Raw genomic sequence first — 18,291 nt, forward strand, 5'->3', positions numbered from 1 at the left:
TCAGAGGTATTCAGTTTAGGGACTCCTAGACAGGATATTCTGAAAAATGACCCACTACTATAAAAAGGACACTGAAAATTAAAGTTTCCTTTTCTTAATCTTGAAAAATGAGTCCAGAGCTCTTTTTCAGAATATCTTTTTCTAGGAGTTCAAAGAGACCTCTCTAGTATTTAGATCTTGGAAAATAATCTCATTGAGATTCGACACCCAACTGCAGTTTCTCAGACAGGTGCTTTAACCAGCCTAACCACGGGCCAGAATCACTTGTTTCCTCGGGCTAAAAAAAAAAAAAAGGTTTCTTGCCCTTCTTAGGGGCAGTTTCAGATACAGTGTTCAGATTCGGAAGAACTCTTGCAATGTGAAATTGATCATTTCATCGAAGCACAAGAGTGGGTGTAAGAAGACGATGTTATTTCGCAGATAGGAGCTGCACAGTTAAACAGGCCGGCCCCGGCTAAATTCGTTTCCTCGAAACACTAGTATGTGGTTAGCAACTACCATCAACTTTGGTAACAAATTCAAAACCCTGATCAGCGTCCCTGATTAGGGGGAGGGCTAAGGAATGAGGGGAGGGCACTCTTTGTTACTCTTACTCCAACTCAGAACTCCCGACTTTAAACCGAATGTCTATTATTTCTAAAAAGACAGAAACGAAAACAAAACAAACCCCGAATGTCTATTTTTGACATATATGGAGAAAATTAGGTAAGAAAAGGAAAGAAATAGAATAGGAAGCAATGGAAATAGAAGCATTTTAGGAGGCAGAGAATCAGTAAGTGATTGAATGGACTAGCTGTTTTAATCCAGGAGACCACCAGGCATTATTTTGTATCCAGCTGCATGGTCTTCTCTGAGTACCGATAATTAATTTCATAGATCAGGTTGACAAGTAAAGGAGGAAGGGGCCCCCGCAGGACCTCGTGGCGCAACGGTAGCGCGTCTGACTCCAGATCAGAAGGTTGCGTGTTCAAATCACGTCGGGGTCAATCGTTTTACTGTCTATGGGATGCACTGGTCTGAAACTTGGAGGGAAAAAAGATGTTTTCTCCAACGCTAGCTGCCCTTAACGCTGCCCTCTACAAAGTAGGTAAACAGGCAGGTGTACACTATAACTGTGCTTGGGGGGTTTATTTCTGGGTCCATAAAGACATTTTTATTCGTTTCTGCGAAAGACATTTTTCTTTTATTGCAAACGTTCTGAATTTCAGTCTTTGCCAACTCCCAGCCATCTCTCCACGCTCACTTCTGTGCTCCCTGACCCATTTCCTTATCCACATCTCTCTCTCCAACGGTCAGAAGCTTCCCACATCTTCTGACATTTCCTGCTTCACACCTGTATCAGCTTTTCCTTGCCAGAAAGGTTACACAGCAAGCAGAATCTTGGCTCTCTGCAATTCCCCTACTCCAACAATCCAAGAAGGAAGTCAGTACATTTCCAGATGCAGAAAACCTGAACATAATTTTTTTGTTTGGTTTGCCAAATTGAGACTAGAGGAAATGAACCATTACATCAGAAGAAGTAGTCCTCTGGGCTAGAAGTTCTAAGAACTCCTTAAAACTCTGTTTTTAAAAAAATGTACAGGACTGTGTATTTTTTTTCTTACCTGGGACTTGAGCACCCTCCAAGAGATTGTGAACCATTACATTAACAGCGCAGAAGAAAAGGAAAGCAGGCTTATTTAATCAGAACCTGTTACTTTGTATAACTTAGAATGGCTTTAAAACATGACATATGGAACATCAGCAGATATTTTGTTATAGATGTAATGTACATGTTCACATAGCACACGGGAACAGACATTGCATCTAAGCATGTCTTTGTGCATAGAGGAAGAGTATCCAAAATAGTCCTTCTCTATTTCTTATTAACACTTTTCTTAGCAGTTAGTTTAGGCCCTTGGCCATCACATTATAAAACAGAGATTACTGCTCTGGAGGAAAGAGAAAGAGAGACAGAAACAGAGAAAAACAGTTCAAGAAAACGCTCAGCTCTATAGAGTTGAAAAAAACAAGTCTGTGGAAAGCTGAATACTAAGTGTGAGAGTACAGTTTATTGCAGCAGAGTGGCGCAGCGGGAGCGTGCTGGGCCCATAACCCAGAGGTCGATGGATCGAAACCATCCTCTGCTAAGACAATCTTTTTTTCTTCCTGAAGAGAACTTTGAGAGTAGAGAAGAGAGTTTAATTAAGAAAATTTGGCATTGTATATCTCCTTTAGTGAGGTGTTTGACCCACTATTTAAGCACATAAAAAGCATATGTATTGAGAACAAAGTAACTGTGAGATACCACTACACACCTATTGTTGTTGTTTTTCAGTCGATCAGTCGTATCTGACTCTTTGCGACCCCATGGATCGCAGTACTCCAGGGTTCCCTGTCCTTCGCTATCTCCTGGAGTTTGCTCAAACTCATGTCCATTGAGTGGGTGATGCTATCCAACCATCTCATTCTCTGTCGTCCCCTTCTCCTCCTGCCCTCAAACTTTCCCTGCTTCAGGGTCTTTTCCAATGAGTCAGCTCTTCATATCAAGTGGCCAAAATAATCCAGGACACTGAACATCAAATGCTGGAGAGGAGATGGAGTAACAAGGACTGTCATTCAGTGCTAGTTGGAATGCAAAGTGGTACAGCCACTGTGGAAGACAGTTTGCCAGTTCATATGATCCAGCAATTTCCCTCCTTGTTAAATTGCCCAAAGGAGTTGAAACTTTTGTCCACACAAAAGCCTGTACACGATTGTTTATAACAGGTTTATTCTTAATTGCCAAATCTTGGAAGCAACCAAAATGCCTTTCAGTAGGTGAATGCATAAACTGTGGTACATGCAGACAATGGAATATTATTCAGCCTTAAGAAGAAATAAGCTATTAAGCCATGAGAAGACATGGAGAAACCTTAAATGCATATTACTAACTGAAATAAGCCAATCTGAAAGGCTGTACATACCATATCATTCCAATATATGACATCCTAGAAAAGGCAAAACTACAGAAACAGTAAAATCATCATTGGTTTCCAGGGGTTGGTAAGAGGAAGGATGAATAGGCCAAGCAGAGAGGATTTTTCAGGCAGTGAAAATCCTCTGCGAGATGCTGTAACAATGGATAGATACATGCCTTTCTGTTGTTCAGTCATTCAGTCATGTCGGACTTTTTGAAACCACATGGTCAGAATTGGAGAAGGAAACGCCAACCCACTCCTGTATTCTTGCCTGGAGAATCCCTTGGAGAGAGGAGCCCGGCGGACAGTCAAATACGACTGAAGCGACTAAGCACGCACGCACGCACCGACTGTAGTATGCCTGCTTCCTTGTCCTTCGCTATCTCCCAGGGTTTGCTCAAACTCATGTCCATTGAGTCGGTGATGCCATCCAACCATCTCATTCTCTGTCGTCCCCTTCTCCTCCTGCCCTCAATCTTTCCCAGAATTAGGGTCTTTTCCAATGAGTCAGCCCTTTGCATCAGGTGGCCAAAGTGTTGGAGCTCAGCTTCAGCATCAGTCCTTCCAATAAATATTCAGGGTAGATTTCCTTTATGATTCTACATTTGTTTAAACCTTTAGAATGCACAACATCAAGGGCCAATTGTAATGAAACCTATGGACTTCAGTCCACAGTAGACTCATCATTTCGAACAAGTGTACTCTGTTGACGATGGGGGAGACTATACATGTGTGAGAAGGTGTGTGCACCTTCCTCTCAATTTTGCTGTGAACTACTAATTGCTCTAAAAAAACTAAATCTTAAAAAAAAGAGAGAAGAAAAAATTGCTATCAAGAAATCTTCTCTTTGTGAGACTTTCAATCTTAACTCTTTGAGAATGATGCATTTGAAAGGTGTTCCCTCTTTTATGTTTCCCTCATACACCTAAGTGAGTTTCCGTCAGTCTGAAAAACAATTTAATGATGTGATTTAAAGAAAATTTATGTATGTAAAAGAAGAATAGCGAGCCATAGCTAAAGCCTGTGTATTAACATTTTTGTCATTTTGTATGGAGTGATATTGTAAAATAAATAGAAAATTAGAAAAGCTTAACACGGAGGCCTAGAGAAGACAGGAATTTGTGGAATTTACAGAAAGGGCGTTATAAAAAATGCCGAGCCAGCCAGGAGTCGAACCTGGAATCTTCTGATCCGTAGTCAGACGCGTTATCCATTGCGCCACTGGCCCCCCCGCGAGTTAAAAGGGACTTACAGTTTTAGAAAAAGGGAAATTGTGGTATCACTGTTGCTTTAAATATGAATGTGTGAAATCTTTCCTTTCAGTTTGAGAAGCTGAGAAAGCTCAGAACTGAAATAGAAGAAAGTCTTACTGGTTCTTTTTTCTAACTCATAAAATATGACTCCTTCATGGTCTATGAGAACTCTGTTTTGATGTGATTTGTAAAAGGTCTGAGAGAGTGTTTAATATTTTTAAAAAAATACCTTGCAATTGAAGGTAAATCCGACCAGGCAGAAATTTTATTATGCTAAAAAAGAGTAAAAAAACCAACTCGTAGTCGGCAGGATTCGAACCTGCGCGGGGAGACCCCAATGGATTTCTAGTCCATCGCCTTAACCACTCGGCCACGACTACGTATATACATAGTCTCCTTCAATGTTCTCCATGTTACTATATATCATTTATTTTAAGCAACTTCAGTATTTAGTCATTAAAAAGGGCAAAACAAAAGATGATAAGTTCCATTAATAGTTGATAAAATCGAAGAGGAGTCAACCAACTTTATTTCCAGCATGTAGTAAACTGAGAATGGTCTTTTTCTAGAAAGCAAATCGCCATATATTGCAACAGTTTAAAAAAAAAATCCTCTTATTTCTGCTGGAGTAGGAAATTAATGCTCAATAAATAATCTGGCACAGCTTTTCCTTACAGACACTCTATGTCTTTAGACATTTAATCTAGTGCCTTAAATATAGTAAGGGCTCAACAAATGTCAGCAGCTTTTGTAACTGTTATTTTTAAGTTCAAGAATGAGGATCTATCAAAATATTTCCCATGAAGCCCCATCTCCCATCTCTTTGTAAAGCTCAAAATATTTTAAAGCAGTAGGTAGAATATTTTTGAATAAAATAGTAATATGAAAATATTTCTGAGAATCAAATCCACTGTATGGCATGGGACTATTTTCTCACAGAGTATCTAATACTCTGGATAAAGTTTAAAAATATTTGCAGAGACCACCTCCAAAACAAGACCAGAACCCCAGGATCTTCACTTTTCTGAAACTACCCAACCATTACCACAATCTTAACTGTATGTGCATGCATGTGGGTGTGTTAGTGTACAAGTAGAAGATTTCTGTATTTCATCAACAACTCCATTTCATGAACAGAAGGAGGACAGGGCATGATTGATAAACCACTGCTTATGTGCTGATAGGTTGAAAATTACCTCCTGCAGCTCAGACCTCATGTCTGGGCTCCAGAAAATACAGTTGTCCTAGTTACTTCTTGTTGCATGTCCATGTGCATCTCAAAAGCAATACATCCCCAAATGAAAGCTCCAGTTTTTCCTTCTAAAGTTGGGTCTTCTCCGACAACCTAGATTTTTGTTTGACAGGAGCACCCAGGTACCAAAACCAAAGACTTAGAACTCCCGTTATATCTATCTGTTCTCTAACTCCCTCTCCAGAGGCCACAGGTTTCCAGGTCTTTGGTTCAACCTTGGAACTGTTTCTCAATCTGACTTTTCCTCCCAAGTGTCAAATCCATTTTCTAAGATCAGGTTCCAACAGTTTCTCATAGGCTTAACTGCAACAATTTCTTGGAATGTTTCTGGTCCATTGTCCCTAAAGAGATTCATTCATTTCTTCATTGTTTCAAAAATTGTATTCTGGGCACAATCACAGGACAAACACTTTGCTAGGTGCTGCTCGTTCAGTGGAGAGACATAAAAATATGGCTACTGTTTTGAGAAATTTTCAGAGTGAACAATTACAAAAATGAATATTCACCACTGAGTTTGATAAGTGAGAGATCCAGGGTGCCTTAGTAGCCCACGGGAAGAATGTAGATCCCAATCATGAATATCTTAGGTGGTTGCCTGGAGAGTCACTCATTAAACACCAAGTTTCATGAAGAACTGTTCCAATTATACCTTATCGCTGGCCAAATGGATACTCAAATATATGTGGAGTGAATCATGTTTAAACTTAGATCTGAAGGATGTGTGAAAGTGAGCCAAATTGGAGATGGGAGCAGTGTTCTAGACTTAAATCTTGTGGAATATGAGATAAATAAAAGAAAGTGTTGTCTGGCTGGAATGTTGCTTTTTTGGAGGGGGAGAAGGAGGGAGAGCAGTGAGAGATAACACCTTGGAGACGTAGTTTAGAGCAGATTATGTAGGCAGGGCTATGTAAGCACTAACTGATGTATTAATCTGAGAATGCAAATTAGATTGGGTCTCTCCTCTACTTTAAAGTCTTTTTTTTTTTTTTTTTTTTACTTTAAAGTCTTTAAAGTTACTTTGTGGCTTTCAGGGAATATCACAAGTGTGTAGGAGTCCCTCATCACGGGCATCTGTCTAATTTTCTCAGCTTTTTTTCTGACCACTCTGTCTAGGGAGCCTGGATTCCCCAGGCAAGAAAGCATCTGCTCTACCTCGCACAATGCTGGTTTCTTGATGTTGACCCTCTGTCTTGTATCCTAGGAGCCCTGTGCTCTTCTCCCAGGGCTTTTGTTTAAACAGAACAGCTTCTGTCAATCCCCCCTACCCCTCTTTTTTTTTTCTTTAATTAAACTTTTACTGTAAAAAATTTCAAACATTTAAAAAAGTTGAAAGAATCGGGAATTATCTATATACCCACCACCCAGATTCAATAATTGTTATCAGATTCCTGAGCCCCACTCCCAAAATTCTAATTTTATAGCTCAAGTATAGTGCTGAGAGGGAACCAGGACAAGCTGGGAAAGTTTGCATTTCTAGAAAGCTCCTCGATGTTGGCATTGGTTCGAGGACCAAATTTTGAGAAGAGCAGACCGGGAGAACTAACTGATGATAGATATTGTGGATAGAGGAACAGACATTGTATGGGTAAAAAGAAACAAAGCAAAGGAAAAGGTGTTGAGCAGAAATGCATGGAGGATAAAACTATTAAGGAGAAAAGGAGATTTCTGATTACGGACTTTAACCAAGAAAATTGGATTTTTAAGAATGATCGTTATAAAAGTTCACAGTTCCTGAGTAGTAATAATTTAAACACCTAGCAACCACGAAGGGATTCGAACCCTCAATCTTCTGATCCGAAGTCAGACGCCTTATCCATTAGGCCACGTGGTCCGGCCGTGTCCATGCTCCCGTGTTTGGATAATTCATTGAAAGAAAACAATCTCAACTATCTTCGTAGCATGTGTTATTACTGTTCTCTTGCATCGGCAGGCGGATTCTTTACAGCTGAGCCACCAACTGCTGCTGCTGCTAAGTCGCTACAGTTGTGTCCGACTCTGTGACCCCATAGACGGCAGCCCACCAGGGTCCTCCGTCCCTGGGATTCTCCAGGCAAGAACACTGGAGTGGGTTGCCATTGCCTTCTCCAAAGCATGAAAGTGAAAAGTGAAAGTGAAGTCGCTCAGTCGTGTCCGACTCTTAGCGACCCCATGGGAAGCCCATAATTGTAACATAGTGAGAGTATTATTGCAAACAAGGACATTTCCAGCTCCTCAAAAATCCTACCATCTAGTTGGGGAAATAGGTTGAACCCGAGGGTTAAAAATACTGTAAAGTTAAAACAAGATGATCCTACAATAGCTAATAATAGAGTGCTTTTTATCTTTTGATGAGAATCTGGGAGAAAGGCCACAGTAGGGAAGGAATGCTTGAGCTGAGAGCTGAAGGAGAGGTATAGAGCTGGATTACTTTATTTACTCAGGGGACCACCGCTGCCTTGCGGGGGGCTTTCAGGTAAAGACTGTGGGTGAAAGACAAGAATTCGCTTTTGTGCACTCCAGAAATCCCACTCAAAACAGCCCCCAAACCTAAATTCAAATAGAATCAAAATTTCGGGAGAGGAGGCAACAGTAACAAACTTGGCATCTGGAAAGCAGGTTGAAGTGTGATACTTTGTTGACTTGTCAGACCCTAGAAAGCTGAATTCTAAACACTTCGTGTAGGAAAAGTGAAGAGGCGATCGGATACACACCACAGAACTTCCGTCGTCACGCCCCTTGCCAGGCTCAGGAATTGTCAGCAGCAGCTTCACCTGGAAACTGGCTATTAGGAGCTGAATTGTGTCCTCCTGTCTGCTTCCCCTACTCCCACCCGCGCCTCATATATCGAAGCTCTAACACCTCAATACCTCAGATATGACTTTGTTTGGAGACAGGGCTTTTAAAAAAGTAACTAAAGTAAAAAAGGTCATATGGGTAAGCCCTGATACAATGACTGGTGTCCTTAATGTAAAAAGACCAGGACACAAACACACAGAGGAAAGACCATGTGAAGACCCAAGGAGAAGAACTGCCGTCTATAAACCCATTGACAGGGTTGTTCTTGAATTTCTAGCTTTCAGAACTGTGAGAAGATAAATCGTTGCTTAAGCCATCCAATCTGTGGTACTTTGCTATAGCAACAAACTAATATCACCTTGCCTGTCCACCATCCTGGAAGAAAACGGAAAATTATTATTATTTTGAGTGAGCAAAGTATAGAGTTTCTAGGCTAGGGCAGTGTTTCTCAAGCTATTCCCTTCATCACGATCAGGGGGGTTTTGTTAAAACAAAGGCTGCTGGGGTCCGCCTCCAGACCTGATTTTGTAGGCCTGGGGCGTGGCCAAGGACTTGCTTCGCTAACAGGTTCACAGCTGATGCAAATGCTCCTAGTCCGTGAGCACTTTTTAAGAATCACTGGCTAGAAGAGGCTCTAATAACACAGAACTGGTAGAAAATGCTAAGAACTCAGTAGATACTAGCGATTTGCTCTGAGTTGTTGTGAACTGAACGGCAAGTGTACAGTATAGAGAGCAGAAGGCTCTCGGAATTCCAGTGAGAAGTGAGGGTGTCAGGAAGACAAGCCATCTATGCTACACTTTTGAGGATAAAGCAGCTTTTTAGCGCTGAGGTAGGAGGGGTGTGTGGGACAGGGTGGCGGGTGCAGGGTCAAGGATTGGACACCGCAGGGCAGGGAAGGCTGGGAATCTTTTTGAGAAGAAAGACCCTGATGCTGGAAAAGATTGAAGGCAGGAGGAGAAGGGGACAACAGAGGATGAGATGGTTGGAGGGCATCACCGACTCAATGGACATGAGTTTGAGTTAACTCTGGGAGTTGGTGATGGACAGGGAGGCCTGGCGTGCTGTCCATGGGGTCGCAAAGAGTTGAACAGGACTGAGCGAGTGAACTGAACTGAGGTCTAGTGAATTTATAGGAAAACTGGTTGTTCGAAAATAGTGGCAATTCTTAATCCTGTTTCATTGTGGATCTAAGCTGAGTACGTAAACAGTTATTCTCAAGACAGCGAAGTTTCGACAGGCGGGAAGTGAGAAACCAATGAGTTTCCCCTATGCGGAGCACTGGGGCTTTTGAGTTAATATTTAATCTTTCTTATCTTTCTCTACCAAGTATTAGTGAAGCTGTGAATAGCGGGGAGAAATATAATCAAGTTTACCAATAGAAAGATAAATCTTTAGGACCTGGGGACGAAGAGAAGGCATTATTTAAATCCTAATTTAGAATAGGGTCTACCTTTCATTCGTGACCTCGTGGCGCAACGGTAGCGCGTCTGACTCCAGATCAGAAGGTTGCGTGTTCAAATCACGTCGGGGTCAAATTTTGGAGAAAGGGAGCTTTCATAAAGTTGCTGGCCAGTTTGTGTTTGACTCACGTAATCTGTTGAAGAGGAACCTCTTCCCAGAAATTATTGAAGATCATCTGGCAAATAGAAGTAAAGAGAATGTAGATCAACTTAAAGCATTAAGCTTATGATTTTTATTTTGCTTTTCAGGAATACCAAAGAGTAAGTAAATGGATGGAAATGATGAAGGAGGTGGAGGAGAAGGAGAAGGGGGTTAGGGGAGAGAAGATGGCAGAGGAAGAGGAGGGGGAGGAAGAGGGGAAGAGGTATATACTCCAGCCCCAAGTAAGTAGATGTCTGTAACTCTTGTTGACATCCTGTTGGCTACCTTGTAAGAGACTAAAAGTTATGACCAACCTAGATAGCATATTGACATTAAGCAGAGACATTACTTTGCCAACAAAGGTCCGTCTAGTCAAAGCTATGGTTTTTCCTGTGGTCATGTATGGATGTGAGAGTTGGACTGTGAAGAAGGCTGAGCGCCGAATAATTGATTCTTTTGAACTGTGGTGTTGGAGAAGACTCTTGAGAGTCCCTTGGACTGCAAGGACATCCAACCAGTCCATTCTGAAGGAGATCAGCCCTGGGATTTCTTTGGAAGGAATGATGCTAAAGCTGAAACTCCAGTACTTTGGCCACCTCATGCGAAGAGTTGACTCATTGGAAAAGACTCTGATGCTGGGAGGGATTGGGGTCAGGAGGAGAAGGGGACGACAGAGGATGAGATGGCTGGATGGCATCACTGACTCGATGGACATGAGTCTGAGTGAACTCCGGGAGTTGGTGATGGACAGGGAGGCCTGGCGTGCTGCGATTCATGGGGTCGCAAAGAGTCGGACACGACTAAGTGACTGAACTGAACTGAACTGAAGAGACTAAAAAGCTTCTTGATGAAAGTGAAAGAGGAGAGTGAAAAAGTTGGCTTAAAGCTCAACATTCAGAAAACGAAGATCATGGCATCTGGCCCCATCACTTCATGGGAAATAGATGGGGAAACAGTGGAAACAGTGTCAGACTTTATTTTTTAGGGCTCCAAAATCACTGCAGATGGTGATTGCAGCCATGAAATGAAAAGACGCTTACTCCTTGGAAGGAAAGTTATGACCAACCTAGATAGCATATTCAAAAGCAGAGACATTACTTTGCCAACAAAGGTCCGTCTAGTCAAAGCTATGGTTTTTCCTGTGGTCATGTATGGATGTGAGAGTTGGACTGTGAAGAAGGCTGAGCGCCGAATAATTGATTCTTTTGAACTGTGGTGTTGGAGAAGACTCTTGAGAGTCCCTTGGACTGCAAGGACATCCAACCAGTCCATTCTGAAGGAGATCAGCCCTGGGATTTCTTTGGAAGGAATGATGCTAAAGCTGAAACTCCAGTACTTTGGCCACCTCATGCGAAGAGTTGACTCATTGGAAAAGACTCTGATGCTGGGAGGGATTGGGGTCAGGAGGAGAAGGGGACGACAGAGGATGAGATGGCTGGATGGCATCACTGACTCGATGGACATGAGTCTGAGTGAACTCCGGGAGTTGGTGATGGACAGGGAGGCCTGGCGTGCTGCGATTCATGGGGTCGCAAAGAGTCGGACACGACTAAGTGACTGAACTGAACTGAACTGAAGAGACTAAAAAGCTTCTTGATGAAAGTGAAAGAGGAGAGTGAAAAAGTTGGCTTAAAGCTCAACATTCAGAAAACGAAGATCATGGCATCTGGCCCCATCACTTCATGGGAAATAGATGGGGAAACAGTGGAAACAGTGTCAGACTTTATTTTTTAGGGCTCCAAAATCACTGCAGATGGTGATTGCAGCCATGAAATGAAAAGACGCTTACTCCTTGGAAGGAAAGTTATGACCAACCTAGATAGCATATTCAAAAGCAGAGACATTACTTTGCCAACAAAGGTCTGTCTATTCAGGGCTATGGTTTTTCCTGTGGTCATGTATGGATGTGAGAGTTGGACTGTGAAGAAAGCTGAGTGCCGGAGAATTGATGCTTTTGAACTGTGGTGTTGGAGAAGACTCCTGAGAGTCCCTTGGACTACAAGGAGATCCAACCAGTCCATTCTAAAGGAGATCAGTCCTGGGTGTTCTTTGGAAGGACTGATGCTAAAGCTGAAACTCCCATACTTTGGCCACCTCATGTGAAGAGTTGACTCATTGGAAAAGACTGATGCTGGGAGGGATTGGGGGCAGGAGGAGAAGGGGACGACAGAGGATGAGATGGCTAGATGGCATCACCGATTTGATGGACATGAGTTTGGGTGAACTCCGGGAGTTGGTGATGGGCAGGGAGGCCTGGCATGCTGCAATTCATGAGGTCGCAGAGAATCAGACACGACTGAGCGACTGAACTGAACTGAACTGAAGAGACTCCAACCTGGGTAAGCCACTCCTGAATTCCAGATCCACAGAAAATATGAGATAGTAAATGTTTGTTGTTTTAAGCCACTAAGTTTTAGGGTAATTTGTTACACAGCAGTAGACAATGAGTACATTTTATCTCAAAATCATCTCCTGTGTCTAGCAATGCTTATATATATTACGATCCTTATCCAATCCTTACTCACCAAAAATTCACATTTTGAAAATCTCACTAAACAGCTCAACTTTACCTTCTCACTCTGAGTCACTATTGAGATTCCTGACATAATGTTTTCTCTTGTCCAATAAACTCAGCTTTGTTTTTCAATGAGGTTATTGGTGACGTTCTGAAGAAATAGCAAGGGCTTCCCTTGTAGCTAAGTTGGTAAAGAACCTGCCTCCAATGCAGGAGACCTGGACTTGATCCCTGGGTGGGGAAGATTCTCTGGAGAAGGAAACTCCAGTATTCCTGCCTGGAGAATCCCATGGACAGAGTAGCCTGCTAGGCTACAGTCCGTGGGGTCCCAAGACTTGGATACGAATTAGCATCTAAACCAAATGAAATCTGAGGAAAAAGAGTGCACATTGTAAAGATTTCTTTTATAACAAAGAACATACTTTTAGATATTTGTTCTAAAATAGCCTACAGTATGTAATCAATTCAGTACAACTAATGTGAGCACCAACTATGTGCATTACACTAAAGATTTCTGTTTATAATAGAAGATACAACTTCTGACTCCCAGTGGTTCATTAAAAAGTTCCATGAAATAAATATCAGTGGCTAATATTTATCTGATAGTTTTATACTATTTTTCAAGGCTTCAATATGCATCATTTTATTTTATTTTTACAACCCCTAGAGGAATGTAAGTTGAATGACTTACATTCAACTCTGTTGGGCTCTATTTACATATGAATAAACAAATTAGGAAACTTGGCTGAATTTATTTATATCTCTCATACTGTCCAGTTATATATTATTCTGTTGCTAGGATTTGGAAGAACCTAATTTATGGCCCAGATTCTTCCTTTAAGATCAACATTAATAACCTCTCAATTTACTAAAAGGCTTTTTGCCGTTCTTCCCCTTCAAAGCATCCTAATCATAGCCGCCTATTAAATATTGCAATTTCTCTATTCTGAAGAAGAAGTGAAGAGATTTCTAGAGTGAAAAAAAGTTCCTGGGCTTTCACATGCTTTAATAATCCAGGCTGTCAGATTCTGCTACTTCCCTAAAGCCCACACTCAAGAGTCATTTCAGTAGAGATTGTTTTCATTGATTATCAGTGGTTTTCTCTGTGTTGTTTTTTTCCTCCAAACCAGCTGAAAAGTCCTGAAACACAGGATTTGTTTCTAGGCCCCATTTGTCTTTTGCTTCCAAAGTGCCACAGTGACCTCGGCAAGCTGTATCCAGGAGCAAGTAAGGAGAAGGAAGTGGGAGAATTATTTTTTCCTTTATTATTTTCTTTTTTATCCTGCTTCCGTTGACAATATCCTCCCTGCCAAACTTGGGTCTCCATAAACAGAATGACAATAGAAGGTCTTTTTTCCAAAATGAAGCAACTTGGTGCTTCAAACTTGAATTGAGCACGTTGGCCTAGTAAGTATACGAACTGGCTTTCAGCCTTAATAAGAAACTTTCAGAAAGTGTTTTCATTAAAGATATAAATTGAGGAAGGGATGGAGAAAAACATTTTTATATGTCTGGTGTTTATAGGTATTTTTCATTTTCAAAAGACTCCAAGTCACATATCAGCAGTGTCAGTTTCCTTCTAGTTCACAGGTTTTCCCAGAATATTTAGATGTAATCTGTTATTTGACGGGATTTAAGAACATTCTGGGGAAAAAATACGCACCCTTATTATTTGCCCCAGAATTTAGGAATAAGATAATTATTTGGACACAAATAAAGAATGCTGAACTCGTTGAGGCATTGGTGGTTCAGTGGTAGAATTCTCGCCTGCCACGCGGGAGGCCCGGGTTCGATTCCCGGCCAATGCATCAAGTTTATGTTTTCCCCAAAAGCCGCAAACAAGAAGTATTTTAAGCTAAGTGCACTTCTGGTGATTTACTGGTAATTTACAATTTCACCTTTGTAAATTCACAATTTCAATTTTATAAATTATACCTATTGGCATGCATTTGGTTTTCCAACAACCAAAAAAACCTCAATTGACAGTAGTCTTTAGAAAGTGATTTGTGAGTAAGTGGTATTTGGAGGTGGAATGTGGCCACGTACAGACATATATGCAATATTCCTACTCTTCGAAGCAGCTTTAGAAAGATATTCATAATATTTTAGATCTAAGAAAGTGCCAAAATGTATCCCCTTGAAAATAAATTAAAAAACAAAGAACACGTGTTAGCAGAGTGGCGCAGCGGAAGCGTGCTGGGCCCATAACCCAGAGGTCGATGGATCGAAACCATCCTCTGCTATCTGCGGTGTCTTTTTGTTGATTGAAACCTGATCTTAGAAGGGACTGAATGCTTTTACAACAGACTATCACATCTAGCTTCTGTACTAGCTCTGGATGTGTAAGAATCCCTAAAGTTGCTTGTTAGAAATACCTCTTTCCCATTTTTAACGGAGGTAAATCTTATTCTTTATGTCCGAGAAATCTGTTGGAATTTAATCTTTCAGATTTGGGGACCACTACACATTGTAGGGATTGGAATGTGACCTTCGTAAGATCTCTGGTATTTTGTAAGTCAGACAAAGGTTACATTTTGTGATAAGATCTGTAACCAACATCTCATCTTCAAATTGTTGATATTTTTATCATGATGACAGGCATTCCAGAACAGCTGTTAAAATGAAAGGACATTTGTAACAGGCAAGATATTCCTCATGGGAAAATATCTAGACAATCTTATCAGTTCTGTAGTCGTGGCCGAGTGGTTAAGGCGATGGACTTGAAATCCATTGGGGTCTCCCCGCGCAGGTTCGAATCCTGCCGGCTACGTAGTCGCTTTTTTTTTTTTTTCTCTCCTCCTCTCCAGGTCCAAGTACTAACTGTGGAAACTTGACACGAAATACACTGTTTCCCTGATTATTATTATCTTTCTGCATAAAATTGGATGGAGGAAATTTTAGTCCCCTAGTATAACTGTCTGTAGAGAAAATCTTTGAAATTTACTTTGGTAAACGCTAGGGATTTCTGAGACCATTATAAATACATACACACACACACACACACACACACACACACACACACACACACATATATGTTAAGCTCAGGCATTAATTCATTTTGAATTACTATCTCCCCAACTTAAATTCAGTTTAGGTCTGACTTTCGATCCTCACTTGCCTCGTTTTCTCCTTAATGAACTTCCAAGAATTTGGGTTTATCAAGGCATCACTATTTTACTCGTGAATATTTTGACGTTTCAGAACCAGTATTTCAAACAGAAATTTCCAACATTTCCTTCTGGAGCCCTCTTATCATTCCATTTAGGAGGCCATATTGTAGGGAGTAAGTATCAGTTGAAGAATATTCAAAACTGTTTTCAGATTTTGGCTAAATTTTATTTAAAAAAAAAAAAAAAAAAACCCCAAACATACCAAAAACTGTTTCGCTTGCTAAAACTCTTTCTAAGACATACGCACACGGTATATACGACAGAAATAAGAATGAATATAACAAAAATTCAACTTGTATTAAACTTGCAATTGATCCATTTGGAATTGCGGATAAGCAAAAAGAAGTTTGTAAAAATACTCCAAAGTTTTTCCTTAATCTCAAAATTACCAATAATTTCCTATCTTATCTTGAACGTTTTTCTTCTTCTTCTATATTCACACGTGTCCTATGGAATTTTTAAGTGTAGACACCATATATAGACATTCATGGCCCAGGTCAGAAATTCAGTTAAGTGCGGTTTTGATTTTGCAAGGAAGGCAGATACTCAAACCCTACGTGGACTCTGAGAATAACTGGAAGCAAAGTGAGCTGTACGCTTTTCGCATTGTGGAGCACTGATAATGAGGCCTTCATTCATACAAGACCGAAATCATCAGAATAAAGTGCATATGACACACTGCAGCCACGTTTCTAACTGCTCGCCTTAAAGAGCATACGGTGGCCCCATGGTGTAATGGTTAGCACTCTGGACTTTGAATCCAGCGATCCGAGTTCAAATCTCGGTGGGACCTGACTTTTGGTGCCTTCCCTCCCCGTCTCTTCAATCACTGTGGTATCTCCAGGAGGCCAGACATCTAAGCACTTGCGCGACTAGACACCCCATCCCCGTCAGCAAGGAGGCAATGTTCTGCCGAACAACTTTCTTCATCTATTCATCTGAGATTTCCCATCTGTTGTCTTCTCCATTTCCTTCTCTGGACTACAGAATCCCCCAGATTCTAGTAATTTAGATTGCTGTCTGCTTGACTATTCGCGTTTTATACCCCTGACCTCAGTTCTGGGTCCGAGTTCCATCAGTTTTTAATATGAACTGGGTCCTGAGAAATTCGTAGTGCCTGTGAGCCTTGGTCGTTGTATTTCACTCGGATCCTTTGCTGACTGGGATACAACTGATTCTTTATATATATTTTTAAGATAAAAAATTATAGTTCTCAAAGTCCTGAAGAGCACAGGCTCTTCAATGAATATTCAGAAATCTTCCAGGAGATAGTAGGTTGTAGTGGCCCCATGGTGTAATGGTTAGCACTCTGGACTTTGAATCCAGCGATCCGAGTTCAAATCTCGGTGGGACCTTCATTAGTTTTGGTGACCAGCCAATTTTCTCTCGGTTTGCCTCAAATTGATAATGTACACATCGGTTTCCGGGCATAACCTTCCCACTCAGGCATCCTCCGGAGAAGCATTCTCCCTTACTTTCTTCTGGGACTCCTATGAAGTGGGTCAGATCTGTAAGTGAACTACCTACTTGAGTGATTAAGAGTTCATATATCAGAGGCCTTTATAGCAGTCCCAGAAGACAGGCCCCACCTGTGATCCTTTTCTCCTTCGGAGCTCAGGCAAATGCTCTGTAGGCTGCAAAACTCTGCACACAGACCAGAAAATGTCCAAAACATAGAATAAGATTCTAAGCTATCGGTCATCTGAGAGTCTCCACTGTCTCTTTACAGGACAGTGTAAAGTCTCCACTGTCTCTTTACAGGACAGTGTAAAGTCTCCACTGTCTCTTAATGTTCCCACTGAATCTATGCTGAAGCCTTTGAAAGATCAACTGACCAGGATACAAATCTTCCTGTGAAGGTTACTTACATCAAGGTCCCATGGTAAAGTGGTTAACCCTCTGGTCTCTGAGTACAACAATAGCAGCTGTCAGTGGGACTCTAAATTCCTTCTGTTGACTTTCTCACCACAGTTTGAGCATGTATCCTCCAGTACTCTCAATGACAGCAAAATAAGAGTCCCCACAAATGTGTGCCTCTGGCATTCTAGAAAAAGTTCTGCAAAGTTCTTCCTGCTTATTAAGCCCCAGTCATGGAAGTGCTTTAGAACCTCTGTATTAATTTCCTATTGCTGCTGTAGTAATTGACCACAAATTTACTTTCTTACAGTTTTGGAGTTCAGAAGTCTAAAATCAAGGTTTCAGAATGGCTATGTTTCTTCTGGAGACTTCAATGAAGAATATTTCAAGAGACTTCAAGAATATTTCCTGGCTTTTTTCAATTTTAATGGCCTCTTCCATGCATTGCTTCTTGGTTCTGCATTCACATTTCCTACTATTGAATCTGATCCTCCTTTGGGTCCACTTGGATAATCCAGGATACTCTTCCATCTTGAAATCCTCAACTTAATCATATCTGCAAAATCTCTTTTACCATGTAAGGTAACGTATTCTTACATATTATGAGTGATATCATACAGTATTTGTCTTTCTTTATATGTCTTATCTAACTTAGCATAACACCCTCAAGGTCCATGTTGTCTTGAATGGCAGAGTTTCCTTTCTTGTGGCTGAATAACATTCCATTACACACACACACACACACACACCCCGCATTTTCTTTATTCATTTCCTGACAATTTTTTCCCATATCTTGACTATTGTAAACAGTGTTGTAATAAACATAGGAGTGCAGATATATTTTTGATATCCTGTTTTCATTTCTTTTGGATAAATAACTAAGACTGGGATTGTTGGATCATAAAATAGACCTAGTTTAAGCCTT

General features: G+C 41.0%; 1 long non-coding RNA gene and 11 other non-coding genes across 12 annotated transcripts; 9 read left to right on the top strand and 3 right to left on the bottom strand.

Annotated features, from left to right (window-relative positions):
- The first annotated feature begins 914 nt into the window (after positions 1–914).
- Positions 915–986, top strand: TRNAW-CCA (transfer RNA tryptophan (anticodon CCA)). Its single transcript has one exon. It is a non-coding gene; the product is annotated as a tRNA-Trp (tRNA).
- Positions 987–2,057: 1,071 nt separating this feature from the next.
- TRNAM-CAU (transfer RNA methionine (anticodon CAU)) lies at positions 2,058–2,129 on the top strand. The gene has a single exon. It is a non-coding gene; the product is annotated as a tRNA-Met (tRNA).
- Positions 2,130–4,094: 1,965 nt separating this feature from the next.
- TRNAR-ACG (transfer RNA arginine (anticodon ACG)) lies at positions 4,095–4,167 on the bottom strand. The gene has a single exon. It is a non-coding gene; the product is annotated as a tRNA-Arg (tRNA).
- A 323-nt stretch (positions 4,168–4,490) lies between these two features.
- On the bottom strand, positions 4,491–4,572 carry TRNAS-AGA (transfer RNA serine (anticodon AGA)). Its single transcript has one exon. It is a non-coding gene; the product is annotated as a tRNA-Ser (tRNA).
- Positions 4,573–7,202: 2,630 nt separating this feature from the next.
- TRNAR-UCG (transfer RNA arginine (anticodon UCG)) lies at positions 7,203–7,275 on the bottom strand. The gene has a single exon. It is a non-coding gene; the product is annotated as a tRNA-Arg (tRNA).
- Positions 7,276–7,482: 207 nt separating this feature from the next.
- Positions 7,483–18,204, top strand: LOC147347526 (uncharacterized). The gene is made up of 3 exons (XR_015152301.1): positions 7,483–9,051; positions 9,932–12,163; positions 17,677–18,204. It is a non-coding gene; the product is annotated as an uncharacterized LOC147347526 (long non-coding RNA).
- On the top strand, positions 9,684–9,755 carry TRNAW-CCA (transfer RNA tryptophan (anticodon CCA)). Its single transcript has one exon. It is a non-coding gene; the product is annotated as a tRNA-Trp (tRNA).
- TRNAG-GCC (transfer RNA glycine (anticodon GCC)) lies at positions 14,077–14,147 on the top strand. The gene has a single exon. It is a non-coding gene; the product is annotated as a tRNA-Gly (tRNA).
- TRNAM-CAU (transfer RNA methionine (anticodon CAU)) lies at positions 14,511–14,582 on the top strand. The gene has a single exon. It is a non-coding gene; the product is annotated as a tRNA-Met (tRNA).
- Positions 15,028–15,109, top strand: TRNAS-UGA (transfer RNA serine (anticodon UGA)). Its single transcript has one exon. It is a non-coding gene; the product is annotated as a tRNA-Ser (tRNA).
- TRNAQ-UUG (transfer RNA glutamine (anticodon UUG)) lies at positions 16,231–16,302 on the top strand. Its single transcript has one exon. It is a non-coding gene; the product is annotated as a tRNA-Gln (tRNA).
- On the top strand, positions 16,793–16,864 carry TRNAQ-UUG (transfer RNA glutamine (anticodon UUG)). Its single transcript has one exon. It is a non-coding gene; the product is annotated as a tRNA-Gln (tRNA).
- Positions 18,205–18,291: the final 87 nt, after the last annotated feature.

Source organism: Bos grunniens, chromosome 23, assembly GCF_055505025.1.
Source record: "Bos grunniens cultivar Pamir isolate PY7600 chromosome 23, Bosgru_T2T1.0, whole genome shotgun sequence".
Classification (NCBI taxonomy): domain Eukaryota; kingdom Metazoa; phylum Chordata; class Mammalia; order Artiodactyla; family Bovidae; genus Bos; species Bos grunniens.